At 31.3% G+C, this 15,007-nt stretch overlaps 1 non-coding gene across 1 annotated transcript; it reads right to left on the bottom strand.

The window, feature by feature from the left end:
• Positions 1-14,918: 14,918 nt before the first annotated feature.
• TRNAS-AGA (transfer RNA serine (anticodon AGA)) lies at positions 14,919-15,000 on the bottom strand. Its single transcript has one exon. It is a non-coding gene; the product is annotated as a tRNA-Ser (tRNA).
• Between the last annotated feature and the right edge of the window lie 7 nt (positions 15,001-15,007).

Genomic DNA, 15,007 nt, shown 5'->3' with positions numbered 1-15,007 from the left:
AGTATAAATGTGATTTATATTAAATGTCATGTATTATTAAAAGAAATAAAAACTATAGGTTATATGTTATAATTGATATAACATATAGTTATATATACATATAATAAGTTAATTATTATTTAAATTAATTTTTTTAATCTAAATTTAAATTTCAAAATTAAAGGGAGGAAGTTAAAACTCTCTCCCCTTAATTATCTCTCAATGAATTGTGGTAAGGGAAGTTATATATTATTCATCTTCTTCCCCTGTCTTCTTCTGAAAGTTTTAACAGAAGTTCTCTCTATGATTTTGTAAAAGGAATACATAGAAGAAAATTTTCTCTCTCCAAAAACTTTCTCCCTCTCCCAAAACTTAGAGCCCAGACACTCCTGAAAATTCTCTTCCCCTATTGAGAATACAGAGGTTGCTTTTGTGGTGGTGTCCTCATCGACGGCCTTTTGATTCGTGATTGATCGTGATCGGAGAGGAGGCTTTTGTGAAGAAGTTGTTCTTCAAGGGGTAAGTTTTTCCTATCTCTTCAATTCTCTTTTAAGCATGTTGTAATTTTTTCTGATTATGCATAATTTTGTTGTTTTGTAAATTTTATTATGTAAAAATTGAAATTTGGACAATCCCGCTTCCGCATTCGAATTTTACAGTCCTTCAAGACTGTCCTTTGATTTGTATGGGTGAGAGTGGATAGTTTTCCAACTCAATAAGTCTACTATTTTGGGAAAAAGACCGAGTGAGGAGCTGGAAACATAATTACACAAGATGGAATTCACTCCTTCCCGACTTTAGGGTAAGTAGATAAGTGTTCCCTTAAGTGGTATCTCCAGTTCTTGAGCAAAGGGCCCTACTCTCTCACTGACCCAAGAGAGATTTCTGTTTGATAGTTGGACTACAAACAGGGGGTTCAATTAGAGGAGCACTAGACTTAAGGATGTAGAGGTAACCCAGGGGTAAAACGGTAATTTGATCTAGGTGGTATTATGAACACTCATAAAGGACTCACTTGATGTTATTGATCAATATCCGTGGACACAAAAATATATCTACAGTGATAAGAGTGCAACTGTGGGTCTACAATGGAGTGTACCCATAGTTAACGAATATTGATTAATTTGGTTAATGAGTTTAGCCAATTAATCTCATATCGTTGGAGCTTCTGATCTGTAGGTCTATTAGGTCCCAGTGGTAGCTCATAAAGGGTATTGAGGTAATTAAAGTAATTTGAAATGTTCAAATTTACTAAAGAAACGAATATAATATATGGTGATACATTATAATATAAAGTTTATATTTTAATTAGACTTCATAACATAATTTTATTTTGAATTTGAGTCAAAATTAATTTATGGTAGAATTAAATATTTGAAGGAGTTCAAATATTAAATTTAATATAAATAGAATTCATACTAAAACTATAGGTTAAAATGTGCATCTAATGCACATTAAAACTATAGATAATATGAGAGAAAAATAATTAAATGTGATTCAATTATAAGGTTAAACTAAATATTGAATATGTGATATTTAATATAATGATTAATTAATGGAAGAATTAATCCATTATTTAATTTAATTTAATTAATTGAATTAAAACTATAGGTTATCAGAGAGGGATGTGTTAGAATATGATTTTAATAGACATTAAATTAAATATGAGATATTTAATTATTATTAATTATTTTGATTAATTAGTAGTTATTTGATTTGTTTTAGTAAATTAAATTTTGATTTAATTATTATTATTTAATTAAATTTTATTTAATTTATTTTATATATATATATATATTAATTAATTATAACAAACTCTGGGAAGTTATATGGGATCGAGAGAGATCTTTTTAAAAACTTCCTCTCTCTCCAGGTAGTTCTCTCAAAGAAATTTTTTTTCCTCTCTTGTCGTGGTCTTTTGAGATTTTTCTTTGTAGAAAATTTTCTCTAGGGATCCTACCTCTTTCTACCTCACAAGCCCAAGGAGATTACTGGTGAAACCATTTTGGTGGTGTTCACATGATTTGCAGTGAATCAAGATCGTAAATTCAAAAAGTTCATAGTTAGCTCAAGATTAAGATCGAGTTACCTAGGTCATCTATTTGAAATAGTCAATCTTAAACAGTAAACAACGTTATAAAGTAAGAGTGATTTATTTCTTGGTCCGATCTTATACAAACTTATTGCATAGGACGCCCTCACTCCTTATGTCAATACATGAACGAATCATGATCACTTCATTTGTAGCACCTTACAACAAATTGTAACAACTACAGAGTGGGATGCATTTGATAGTGTTCCAGAATAAGGCACCCAACCTTATTCGTATACTATAAACCTTTTTGGCTATTTACTTGAACTTGATTCATATTTATGTCTCCACATAAAGTTCAGGTACTCATATAATAGCCATGGACCTTAGTTTATTGAATTTAGTCCTTACAAGTGCAATCTACATATTTAACAACAACTTTATTGAGTAAATGTCAAATAACATCTTTATTGAAAAATAGAAAATGTTTTGCCTTACAAACTGCGAGTTTTAGGACATACAACCCAACTTCTATAAGAGAAAACAGGGTGCTAATGGCAAGGTGCGAACCTTCAAGGCTAGACTAATGGCAAAGGATTATACCCAGGTTGAGAGAGTCGACTATGAGGATACTTTCTCACCTGTTTCCATGTTAAAGTCTATCTGGATCCTCCTGTACATTGCCTCATATTATGACTATGAGATTTGGCAGATGGACGTGAAGACTGCCTTTCTGAATGACAATCTTGAGGAGAATATTTATATAGAGCAGCCTAAGAGATTCATAACCTAAGGTCAAGAGTAAAAAGTTTGCAGGCTTAATTGGTCCATTTATGGACTAAAGCAAGCTTCTCGATATTAGAATATAAGGTTTGATACTGCGATCAAATCTTATGGTTTTGATCAAAATTTTAATGAGCCTTGTGTATACAAGAAGATCATCAACAGTTCAGTACCCTTCTTAGTGTTATGTAGATGATAACCTACTCATTGTGAATGATGTAGGTCTAATGACTGAAGTTAAGAACTGGCTAGCGACCCAATTCCAAATGAAAGATTTGGGAGATGCTTAGTTTGTTCTAGGAATTCAAATCTTTAGAGATCGAAAGAACAAAATGTTAGTTCTGTCTCAAGCATCGCATATTGACAAGATGCTTGTCAAGTATTCGATGCAAAACTTCCAGAGAGATTTTCTACCTTTCAGGCATGGAGTAATATTGTCTAAGGAATAGTGTCCTAAGACACCTCAAGAAGTTGAGGAAATGAGACGGATTCCCTATTCATCGGCTATTGGCAGCCTGATGTATGCAATGTTACATACTCAACCTGACATCTGCTATGCTATGGGGATAGCCAGTAGATATTAATCAGATATTAATCTAATCCAGGATATGATCACTAGACCGTTACTCAAGTATCTACAGAGAATGAGGGACTATATGCTCGTGTATGGTTCTAAGGATTTGATCCTTACAGGATACATGGACTCTGATTTTCATACTGATAAGGATTCTAGGAAATCTACATCAGGATCAGTGTTCACTCTTAACAGAAAAGCAGTAGTTTGAAGGAGCACCAAGCAAGGGTGCATTACTGACTCCACCATGGAGTCTGAGTATGTAATGGCTTGTGAAGCTGCTAAGAAAACTGTTTAGCACGGGAAGTTTCTAACTGATCTAAAAATTGTTCCAGACATGTCAAAACCCATCACACTTTATTGTGATAATAGTGGTGTTGTGGTTAATCCTGAAAGCCTCGGAGTCACAAGCGCGGGAAGCATATAGAGCATAAGTATCATCTCATCCGAGAGATTATGCATTGAAGAGACATGATCGTCATATAAATAGCTTCGAAGCACAATATTGCTGATCCATTTACAAAGGCCCTCATGGCTAAGGTGTTTAAGGGTCACCTACAGAGTATGAGTCTATGGGACAGACCACGTTTAGACTAAGACAAGTGGAAGATTTGTATTGGGCGGTTTGTGCCTTAGTTTATTGATTTATATACTATGTATTATATTATGACTTTTACATTATACACCTTACTAGTTTTAGGTCAAGTGGAAGATTGTTGGGGTTGATGCCCTAAATCTCGTAGGGTTATATAATTTGTAATTGTAATGTACAAACATTTTATTTATGTAATAAAATATGTGTTGTTTTATTTCGAAATTAGTTGCATTAACCACAAACCAATAAACTAACATCCAATGTTATCTTTGTAGCTTAAACATGTATGTGGAGACATACAGGTGGATCATGTTTAAGTGATAACCTAAATGGTCTTTAATAGATGGATAAGGTTGGATACCTTATCCTGGTGAGACTACGAGTATGACCCGCTTTGTAGATGTTACAATTTTTGTAAAGTACTACAAATGATCTGATTCTGATCATTCATATGGAGACATGTGAACAAGGATATTCTATACAAAGAAGTTTGTATAAGACTGGACCACGAAATGTTTAGTCTCATTATATAACGTCGTTCATAATAGATACTTTCATTTCACTAGGATGACCATAACTAACATGACCTGAATCCTGAGTGAGTTACGAACTCCTGCCTATGAAGGCAGTCCTTTGATTTATACGGGTGAGAGTAGTCAAATCGTTGACTTAACGAAGCTACCATTTTGGGGATTCATTTGATCGGGGAGCTGGGAACACAGCTACACAAGAAGGAATTCGCTCCTTCCTCAATGTCGGGACAAATAGATAAACTGCTCCCTTAAAGGCTGATTCCGGGGCTTGAACAATGTGGTGTCACACCCTCTCCTAGCTCGAAAGGGGTTTGATCATAGTTGGACTATGATTTATTGTTCATTAGAGGGATCAGTGGTACTTAAGGAGTTAGATGTAACTACAGGGGCAAAACGGTAATTTTATTCCAGCTGTACTTACAAGCAAATGATGAAAGGTCATCGTACTGTTGACTGGTTAACCAATGGACATAGAAATATATATGTAATACAAAGAGTGCAGTTGTCGATCTTTAGTGGAGTGTTCGACAGTTAACAGATGGTGAATAATTTAATTAAAGGAGTTTAATTAATTATTCATGTACTGTTGGAGCTTCAAGCTACAGGTCCATGAGGTCCCCTTTGTAGCTCAACGGGAATTAATGAGAATCAATTTTTGGATTAATTTGAATTGTTCAAATTAATTGAGGGAATTAATTATATATAATTATATGTAATATAATTAATTTAATCCAATTATATATGATATAATCACTATAATATATTTTATACATTACAATATAAAGTTTATTTGAAAGGGAAAAAAAACTTGAATATGATTCAAATATTAATTATATGAATTTGATTCATATAATTAAATTTAATATAAATGAAACTTATATTAAATTTCATTGTTGAAATAATATAAATTATAGGTATATCGTATTTGATACAATATAGGATCTATAAGTTATGTGTTATATTTGATATAACTTATAGTTTAATATATATATTATATAATAAGGTAGTTACCATGTAAATATATAGTAAATTGATTTATGAAAATAAATTTATTTTATTTTATTTATTTTGAAAATCATTTTGGGAGGGAGTTGTAACTCTATTCCCATCTTTTCTCTAAAAAACGTGGTAGTGGGGAAGTAAGAAGGAAGGTAGTTATTCTTCTTCCTGTGTGGTTTTCACAAGAGAGATACACAGAAAAGTTCTGTGAGAATTACTGAATATCATCTCTTCCTCTCAATACTCTCATAATCTCTCTCTTCCAAAATAGCCAGAGCTCAAAAAACATATGGATTCTCATCTAGAGAATACAGAGGAATCTTTCGTGGTGGTGTCCTCGTTGACAGTTAGAGAGTTCGAGATTGTTAATGACAAGCTTTGGATAAAGAATCTCGTGAAGAAGAGTTCTTCAAGGGTAAGATTTCTTAAATTCTTTTACTATTCTGCAATTTATTCTTTAAAGCATGCTACAGTTTTTTCTTTTAAATGCATACTGTAAAATTTATGTTATGTAAATTTTGGGTATTTGGTTCGATCTCATGCTTCCGCTCAAGGACCTTCAATGATTCTTTCATGATTGATATTAATACTATAGGTTATGAGAGATATCTATATTAAAATATCATTCAAGTATACATGAAATTAAATATATGATATTTAATAAATATATTAATTAAATTTATATTTAACTAATAATTCTTTTATTTTATTTTAATTAAGTCAGTTAATTAATTTCAATTAATTATTAATTCCCCTGCATTACAAGGGAGTAGATTAATGAGGTGGGGGGAGTTACAACTACAAAAAAAGTTTTTTTAAAAAAAAATTCACCTGTCTTTCTCATTCTCTTGCTTTCATATTTACAGGAAAAAAAAAAGTCACTAACAAAAAGGTTTTTCCTTCTCTAAACTTCCAATTAGATCCCACCATCATCCTTGTTCCAAAAAGAATAGTAGAGAAGACCGGTAGTCATATCTTACTTGGAGTTTCAAGAACGTGGTTCATCTGATCGTGCCATTTATATTCAAGGTCGAGAAAAGATTTGAAGAAGAGTTCCTTCAAAGATTTGTTACTCTTCTCCCTTAACAATCTTGTAAAAAGCATGCTTAATTATATAACTATTATCTGTTATGTAAAATTTGTCTATAACAAAATTGGGCAAAAAGCGATTAAACGCTTCTGCTACGAGATTCAATCCCTTAAAAAACAAGGAGTTGGGGATTTAGTGTAAAATCCGAACCCTAATTACTTCAAGTAAGAGTAAGTAATGTGATGTCTTCTAATGAGCTAAATGAAGCCTTGTCTTAGGAAGGATAGAAGATGGAAGCAAGAAGAAATAGGCTCTTGGGTAGCTAAGTGTAAAAGTAGGACAAAACTCGGCTAGGCCAAGGAAGGTCATGCTTGATGATGAAATGCATAATAATCATATGAATGAGACCATGTTATTTAATGAGATGTAGTGCTGAAGTAATATTGTGAGTGAAGTTGGCAAAAGTAAATTTGGTAAATCTTAGCCCTTCTTCACCAATAGTGGGCCAGATGGCACAAGGAGGGTCATGCTGGATTTTGGGCGGTAATATAAGCAAGAAGGTCGAATTCATTGGGTCGGTTTGGACAGACTACTTAGGCTATTTATGTAATTTCAGTGGCATTCAAAAGCTCTATGAGTCTATTTTCTGTGGTTGGGCTGCTGGAAGAAAAACTCGCCGGAATAAGGCTGGAGAGACAAAATGAAGATGAAGGGTTCGTTTCTTAGGTGAATCTAGGCCATCAGTGAAAAATTGAAGCTCCAGGACGAATTACGAAGCATTTTGAGCTAAAAATTTGAGATAATATTGTTAACTCGGTTATAAACAACTTTGTATTAGAAATTTTGTGATCTTAGGTTTATGTGAATCATATTTTAAAACTATTTTAAAAAGTGATTTGAACCTAAGTTTGCATGCAATTCTGAATTCTGAATATGAAACTTTTTAAGATAAGGCCTGGAAATCGAGTTATATAATTTTGAAATTGGAACTAGAAATTGTTGAACAAGCAGGCAGCTGCTTAAATTGGGGCCAATGATGAAGTTTTGAATCTCTAGATTAAATGACAAGGAATTTTGAGCTGAAATTTGAAGGTAAAACTCAATTTTAAACATGTTTGTAGAAGGAAGTTTCTTCAAAAGAGGGCTTGATTTTGAGTTATGAATTTTTGAAATTGTAATAGAGGATCTGGGCATAAGATAGACAGCTGCTTAGGAAGATTAAGCAGGCAGCTCAAGAGCGAGAGTGAATGAGAGGGAGCGAGAGCGAGAGAGAGCAAGAGGTAGATCTCGCTAGGGATGGAAATCTCACTGGTTTACACTGAATCTCGCTGGAAAGTACCAAATCTCGCTGGGAATGGTAAATCTTGCTCATGTGGGTGATCTCGCTCATGATGATTATCTCGTTAGTAATGCTAATTTTGTTGATAAAAGTTCTATTAGTAAATGAACTATTTGAGGTATTTTGCTAAGAATTCTAAGTAGTCTAACCGGGAATTATGTTCTTTTAGGCCAAGAAGAGCTAAGAAAGACGTATAACCCGTTAAGAGGCCAACGAGCTGTGAGTGGCTATGTGATGAATTGATGTTTTAACGATTTAGAAACCATGATTTCCTTGAATTTATTTCTCATGCTAAGTGTTATAAACTATGATATCTTTGAAGTTATTTCTCATGCTAAGTGTTTAAATGAAGTGCCAAGCAACGTGTTTGTGAAACTGTTTCTCATGCTAAGTAAAGCATGTTTTCTATGGAATTGATATGATGTAAATATGTTATTTTGTCCAAATACTTTCAGCATGTTTAAGTAACTCCATTTTTATGATGAACTAGTATGATGGATGAACTAATATGATAATTTGAGCACTAAGCCTTAGTGTTCAACTAAATATTTATGACTAGTTTTACTTAAAACGCGATACCGAAGGACATTTGAGAAGGTATCCATCCAACCAGATGCCGAAGGACATGTGAGAAGGTATCTGATCAACTTGGTACCGAAGGACATTCGAGAAGGTACCAGACAACTTGATACAGAAGGAAATTTGAGAAGGTATCTTAGCAGCTCGATACTGAAGGATGTTTGAGAAGGTATCTGAGCAGAAGTACCTAAGGATACTGAAGGACAATGAGAAGGTATCCTCGTCAAGTACCTAAGGATACTGAAGGACAATGAGAAGGTATCCTAGTCAAGTACCTGAGGATACTGAAGGACAATGAGAAGGTATCCTAATCAAGTACATAAGGTACAACGGTACTCAGTTATAACCACGTGCACATAGGTAATACAACGTCGAGGGACTGAGCAAAAGGGGTTCTCCCCGACTAAGGTTGACGTTGAGGGTTAGAACTAGTATTTCACTCTCAACTAAGGATAAAGGCAGTCGCATATTCTTCTAGACTAGAAGGATAGTTTGAAATTTCTAATGCTTATGAATGTTTATCAACGCATGATGTTTACTAATGTATGAGATTTCCAAGTATGTTTTCCATGTCTAACGCATGCTAGTGGTTTTACATGCTAATTCAATATGTTTTAAGCCAACTTATTTCACAAAGTATGAAACGTGCATTAGGGTTAAAGCTAAGGTTAAATGAAGCTTGACATACTATGTTTTAAATACGTAAGGTTGCCAAAGTACATGCGTTGGTATTTCTAAACATAATGAATAGGGATACTGAAGGTAGGGAAAGTATCTGAACAAATGTACCTAAGGTGTTGATGGTACATAGTAAACTCCATGTGTATGTAGGTAGGTCTGAATGAGAGGCCGAGGTATGGGTCTCTTGGTCGATAATAGACGTTGGGAGCTAGAGCAATGTATACTCGTTCTCAACTAGGGAATAATGATGATTATTGATGTTTAAGGATTGTTAACAACGTCTATGTTTTAAGGATGTTGCTTGAGATGCCATCGGTATATTTAAAGAGATCGACGTAGGGATCTCTTCTGGCCATAGTTTAATGTGAACAGGTCAAAATAAAGGTCTCATCTGACCATGGCTTGACGTTAAGAATTAGAGCAGTGAATGTTCATTTTCGTCTAAGATTCAGGTTGCAGATACAATGGTTTTAAAGGTTTTATGTACACGTTTGCTTGGTATATTTTAAGTCCCAGTATTATGTTTTCAAGCTTTCAGTTTAAGCATGAGATTTAAGTTTTATCAAGTCACTCACTGGGCTTCTAGCTCACGTTTTCAAATGTTTTCTTTCAGGTAGCAGTCAGTTCCCAAAAGACTATTCTACTGCTGCTCTGCCACTCAAAGAAACAGGTTGAAGGAAGTGTAATTAAAGACCTATGTTAGTACACATGTGTCTGTCTAGTGACTAGTATTCTTGATGGAGCTTACTAGATTGTAATGTCCATGTATGAACAGTGCTGCGAAACCTTGTAGTGTAAATATGGTAAGTTTTGAGTTAATTTGTATGTATTCAGGATTTGAGCAATATTTAACAGGTAAGATAGACAGTAAGTGCCAGCAAAAGGGTTGGTAACTGCTGCAGTCACCATTCCATCCAGGTTAGGAAGGTAATCTGGAGCGAGGTGTGACATCTAGTGACTATGAACGTTGTCAAGATGTCATTGTTGCCAAAAGTGGTGGCCCAAGTGGGGTTGTACTTGATTGGAATTGTACACTCGTGTGAATTTGTAGCAATTTAGTGATTCGACATAACGATTGTCAGATGTGCTATGAAGAGTGCCAATAGGTTTGTTGAATGATGTTGTTTTCAATAAGAATGTGAGTAGTTAAAAGGTGTTGGATGTGAATGGTCAACCTACAAACCCAAAACTTCAACTTTAGTTCAGCAGTAGTTCACATTAAACGAAACTTGTTAAAGAATTCATTTAATTTGTTACCTGTTTGATTTGATGCCTTCAAGATATAATCTCATTCTTGTTACTGGTTAGTTATCCACTATAACCTATTAATAGCTTTACATACTTCAAATTAAAGGTTTGAATAAGTCACCACTAAATAGACTCAAAAGTTGAAGTAGATGAATTGTTATGATTTACCTGAGTTGTATTTATATATAGTTTTGGACCCATCAAATAGAGTTGAAGGGAAGGAGAAGTAGTAATGTTGGGAATTGGTTCTAAAGAAAGGTCATCGTAGATGGGTGTCTAAATCTTGTGCACTTGAAAGTCCAAACAATATTGCAAGTCTACTATAGGAGGCTTGTCGACAAGAGAGAAGCACATACAAACAAACATATGATAATAAAAAAAATAAAATAAAAAATAAAAACAAAAGATCAAAAGAAGACAACATGATAGAAAAACGATGAAGAAGAAGAAATTGCATATACATACATCGGAGATAAAGGTTAATGGCATATGAAAGGAATCTTGTGCCTGGAATGCCTTTAAAGAAACAGATGATGGTAATGAACAAACAATGAATCGCGTCGAACAATTCGTGCACAATCGAGAGTCACTCGCAATGGCTACTTGTTGTTGGATTTCTTTCTCTCTTTAAAGTTATCATTATGATTCCCTACCAAAAAACAAGCAAATGACTATTCTCAAAAATCACAAAGAGTTAAATACTATATGTTCATTAAATAAATTTGTATTGAATTTCAGCGCCATGATGATTAGCTAAATAGAGCTTGAAAAAAGATGGTTCGCTAAATATAAAATAACAAATAATATAATATAGACATGTAAAGGTAAGAACATTCTGGAATTTTCAATTAAGAAAAGAAAAACAAAAATAATACATTTTGTCAAAATGTTGAAGGAAATAACTTTTGGTTCCTTTTCAAAAAAAAAAATCTTTTGGTTATTTATTGTTGACGTGGATATTAACCGTTATTACGTGCAACTGCAGAAAATCTTTCCTCGTCAAATTAAGGACTAACAAGTTAATTTTGTCATGTCACCCGTTACATCAAAGATTGTAATAATTTTCTTATTTAAATGGATATCTTGAAAACAACAAAAATACATGCACATATTAATAATTATTTTAAAGCATTTTTTATAGACTATTATTGTGAAATTCATTCATTACAAATTACCAATGATCTGTTTATTAAAAATTCATTTATATTTCTAAAGACGAGATGATTTGTGGTATCCTACAATTCACACCAAGTATCGATGCAAGCACGACATTACATTCTCAGTTGTATGCCCTTGCTTTACTGTAGAGGGTGCAGATAGCCGAGAGTTGCCTGGAGTTGGATGTGTACAACCAGTGGGTGGTGATTCGATAGTTTGGATCGACAAGCTTGGTACTCGGGCGTCGAACATATAAAGTAGGAATTTGAGATATAATTTAGTTACCACATTTTTTTATATCTAGTATAAATTTCCAATCATTTTTAACCAATTTTAACCTTGTTTTGTTTCTCTCTTTCCCTGGTATCCTTTAGGTATTTATACACTGCCCATTATTCAATAAGATTGAGGCAAGTTGAATTTACTTTTAAACTCTTAATAAATCCAAAGTAGAGTTAATGAAGAATGACTCTCAAGAACTTTATCAATGGAAGTAAAAGTTAGGATCGAGAAGAGGGATGGCGGATTAGAGCTGGATACATCAGTAGATTGATTTTTCTTCGATCAGAATACACATTTTGGTTTCTTCTTGGGGGATTTTCATGCTTAGAAAATATGGACGAATAAAAAATGAAGATGGAGATGGAGAAGATAAATGGAAAGAATGAGTCACCTCACTAATTAAATTATTATTAAATTAATATATTTGCTCAATCATCGATATAGATTCAGTAGTTAACTTTCACATTATTCTCTATTAGTCAAACTACCTATCAAAGACCATTTAGAATTATTAACTAAATTTCATGGAATAAATTGTTCATTTTGAAACCTCCACTCAGTTTAAAGTTCAAACTTTAGGAACTAAAAATATTTTTTTCTTGGAAAATATATAATATAAAATTTTAAAATATATTTAAAAGAACGTAGAGGAATAAGAGAAAAAAAAAATCAAAAGAACTAAAAGAGTTGACATACCTTAATAGAAAAAAAATGATTTTCATGTAAACCTAGAAAAAAAGGTAAAAATACCGAAGAAAAAAAAAAGAACATTAAAAAAGAGGAGATCTTTGAGGAAAAATGAAGGGAATATCTACTTCCAAAGTTGAAAAAAAAAAGTTAGAAGCTTAAAGGAAGAAAACATGGGAACAATGCAACTATTAACGAAATTAAAAAATATATTTGTGTGTGAATGCTACAACATAATTTTGTAAAAAAAAAAAGAAAAAAAAATTGGGAAGAGCATGTTAACAAATTTTTTAAAAAAAGAGAGAGGAGATACTTGATAGAAAATGAAAGGTTTAAATTTAGTCATTTATAGAAAAAAAAAATTAGATATCAAATAATAATTTGGTTTTATTTTTATCAAATTATCTTTTAAATTTTTCATGTAAATATTGTTATTTTTTTATTTTTTTTATAAATCACAATTTTGTTAGAGGAGTAAAGCCACTGAATTTATATTTTGTTCATTATTCATATATTTTTAAATTACTAAGTAACAATTACGAAGGTTTTAAAAATATATATATTTTTTAATATAAATTAAAGTTTGAAATTAAATGATAATTAGATTATCCAAATAAAAATGTATATATACATATATATATAGTTGGTTGAAATTGAAGCTTAAGATTAAGAAACTAATCAAATGAATAAAATAAAATTTTAGAATTAAGTAGGGAATAAAAATAAAAATTAATAATTTGAAGTTTTAGGTTGGTCAATATTTTATTTATATTATTTTAATAATATAATATATTTTAGCTATTAATAGTTAATTTACCGTGATAATGAATTATTTATATACTCACAAATTAAAATTTTATCTACTTCCATTAATTTACTTTAAACACTTATATATAAATTATATTTTTAAAATTTTGTAATTAAGTGTTATTTTAAACTTTATCAAACTCAGATATTGCGCATAGTACTAAATTAGTTTGGTAAAAAATTTTATGGTAGAGCTAAATTCTTTTTGAAATTTGCCATTTTTTATAGTGCCATCTAAAATCTAATAGTCAATTTTACCGGTACTCTTTTTTTTTTTCTTTTTTTTGTAAAGCTTAATTTTTATTCAAATAAGTTTTTCTTCTTCTTCTTTTTTTTTTTTTTTTTTTTTAAAAAAATTGGGTGAGAGTGAGGGAATCAAATTTAATATGTAAGTAGAAAAAGATTCAAATGCATAATGTTGATATTGACAAAAATATCGAGAGCCTTAATCTTACGAAAATTTTAGTTTACATATCGATAAATTTTCCTAAAAAAATTATATTTTAATCTTTACAAAAGACAGACAATACAAATAGTATCAAACTAGTTTGGTATAAAATTGGCATGTTACAAATAGCCAATTTTGTGCATTAATCTTTCTTTTTCTTTTTTCTTTCTTTTTTTTTTTTTTTTTTGTGCAAAGCTTAATTTTCATCCAAATAAGTTTTTTTTTTTTTTGAAAAAAATGAGTGAGATAGTAAATTTTAACATGAAAGCTGAAAAAACTCAAATGAATAATGTCGGTAATGACAAAAATATTGAAGGCCCTAATCTTACAAAAATGTCGATTTATATATTGATAAATTTTTATGGAAAGATTATAAAAACAAAGAGAAAAAAGAAAAAGTTATATCTTATACTTTACAAAAGGCTGACAATGCACATAGTATCAAACTAGTTTGGTATAAAATTGACATGTTCCAAATAGTCAATTTTGTCCATTAATTTTTTTTTTTTTTTTTTTGTGCAAAGCTTAATTTAATAAGTTTTATTTACTTTTTTTAAAAAAAAAATGAGTGAGATAATCAAATTTTAACATGAAAGCGAAGAAAAAAAAAATCAAATGCATAAATTGATATTGACAAAATATTGAAGGCCCTAATCTTAGAAATTGTCGATTTTACATATGGATAAATTACCATGGAAATATTTTTTTAAAAAAAGTTATATTTTAAACTTTACAATGCACATAGTATCAAACTAGTTTGATATAAAATTGACATGTTTCAAATAGTCAATTTTATCCTTTAATAGTTTTTTTGTTTTTGTTTTTGTAAAGCTTAATTTTCATTCAAATAAGTTTTAATTTTATTTTTTATTTTCGAAAAAAATGAGTGAGGGAATAAAATTTTAACATGAAACCATAAAAAACTAAAAATATCGACAAAAATATTGAAAACTTTAATTCTACGGAAATATTAATATAAATATTTATAAATTCTCATGAAAAGATTTTAAAAATATATATATATTTAAAAATAAATAAATACATCAGCATTGAAACATGGAAATGTTTACTTGTCCATGAAATTTTAATACTACATTATATCCTAAAAAGAATTAATAAAATAAAAGGTGATATTTAAAAAGACAAAAAGAAAAAGGAAAAAAGCGTGAGCGGCAGGATTCGAACCTGCGCGGGCAGAGCCCACATGATTTCTAGTCATGCCCGATAACCACTCCGGCACGCCCACTCGGTGA

This window comes from Benincasa hispida, chromosome 12 (genome assembly GCF_027475165.1).
Source record: "Benincasa hispida cultivar pf3 chromosome 12, pf3_genome.v1.1, whole genome shotgun sequence".
Taxonomy (NCBI): domain Eukaryota; kingdom Viridiplantae; phylum Streptophyta; class Magnoliopsida; order Cucurbitales; family Cucurbitaceae; genus Benincasa; species Benincasa hispida.
Note: the sequence above shows the minus strand (reverse complement) of the source record. Positions and strands in the feature narration are given on the sequence as shown.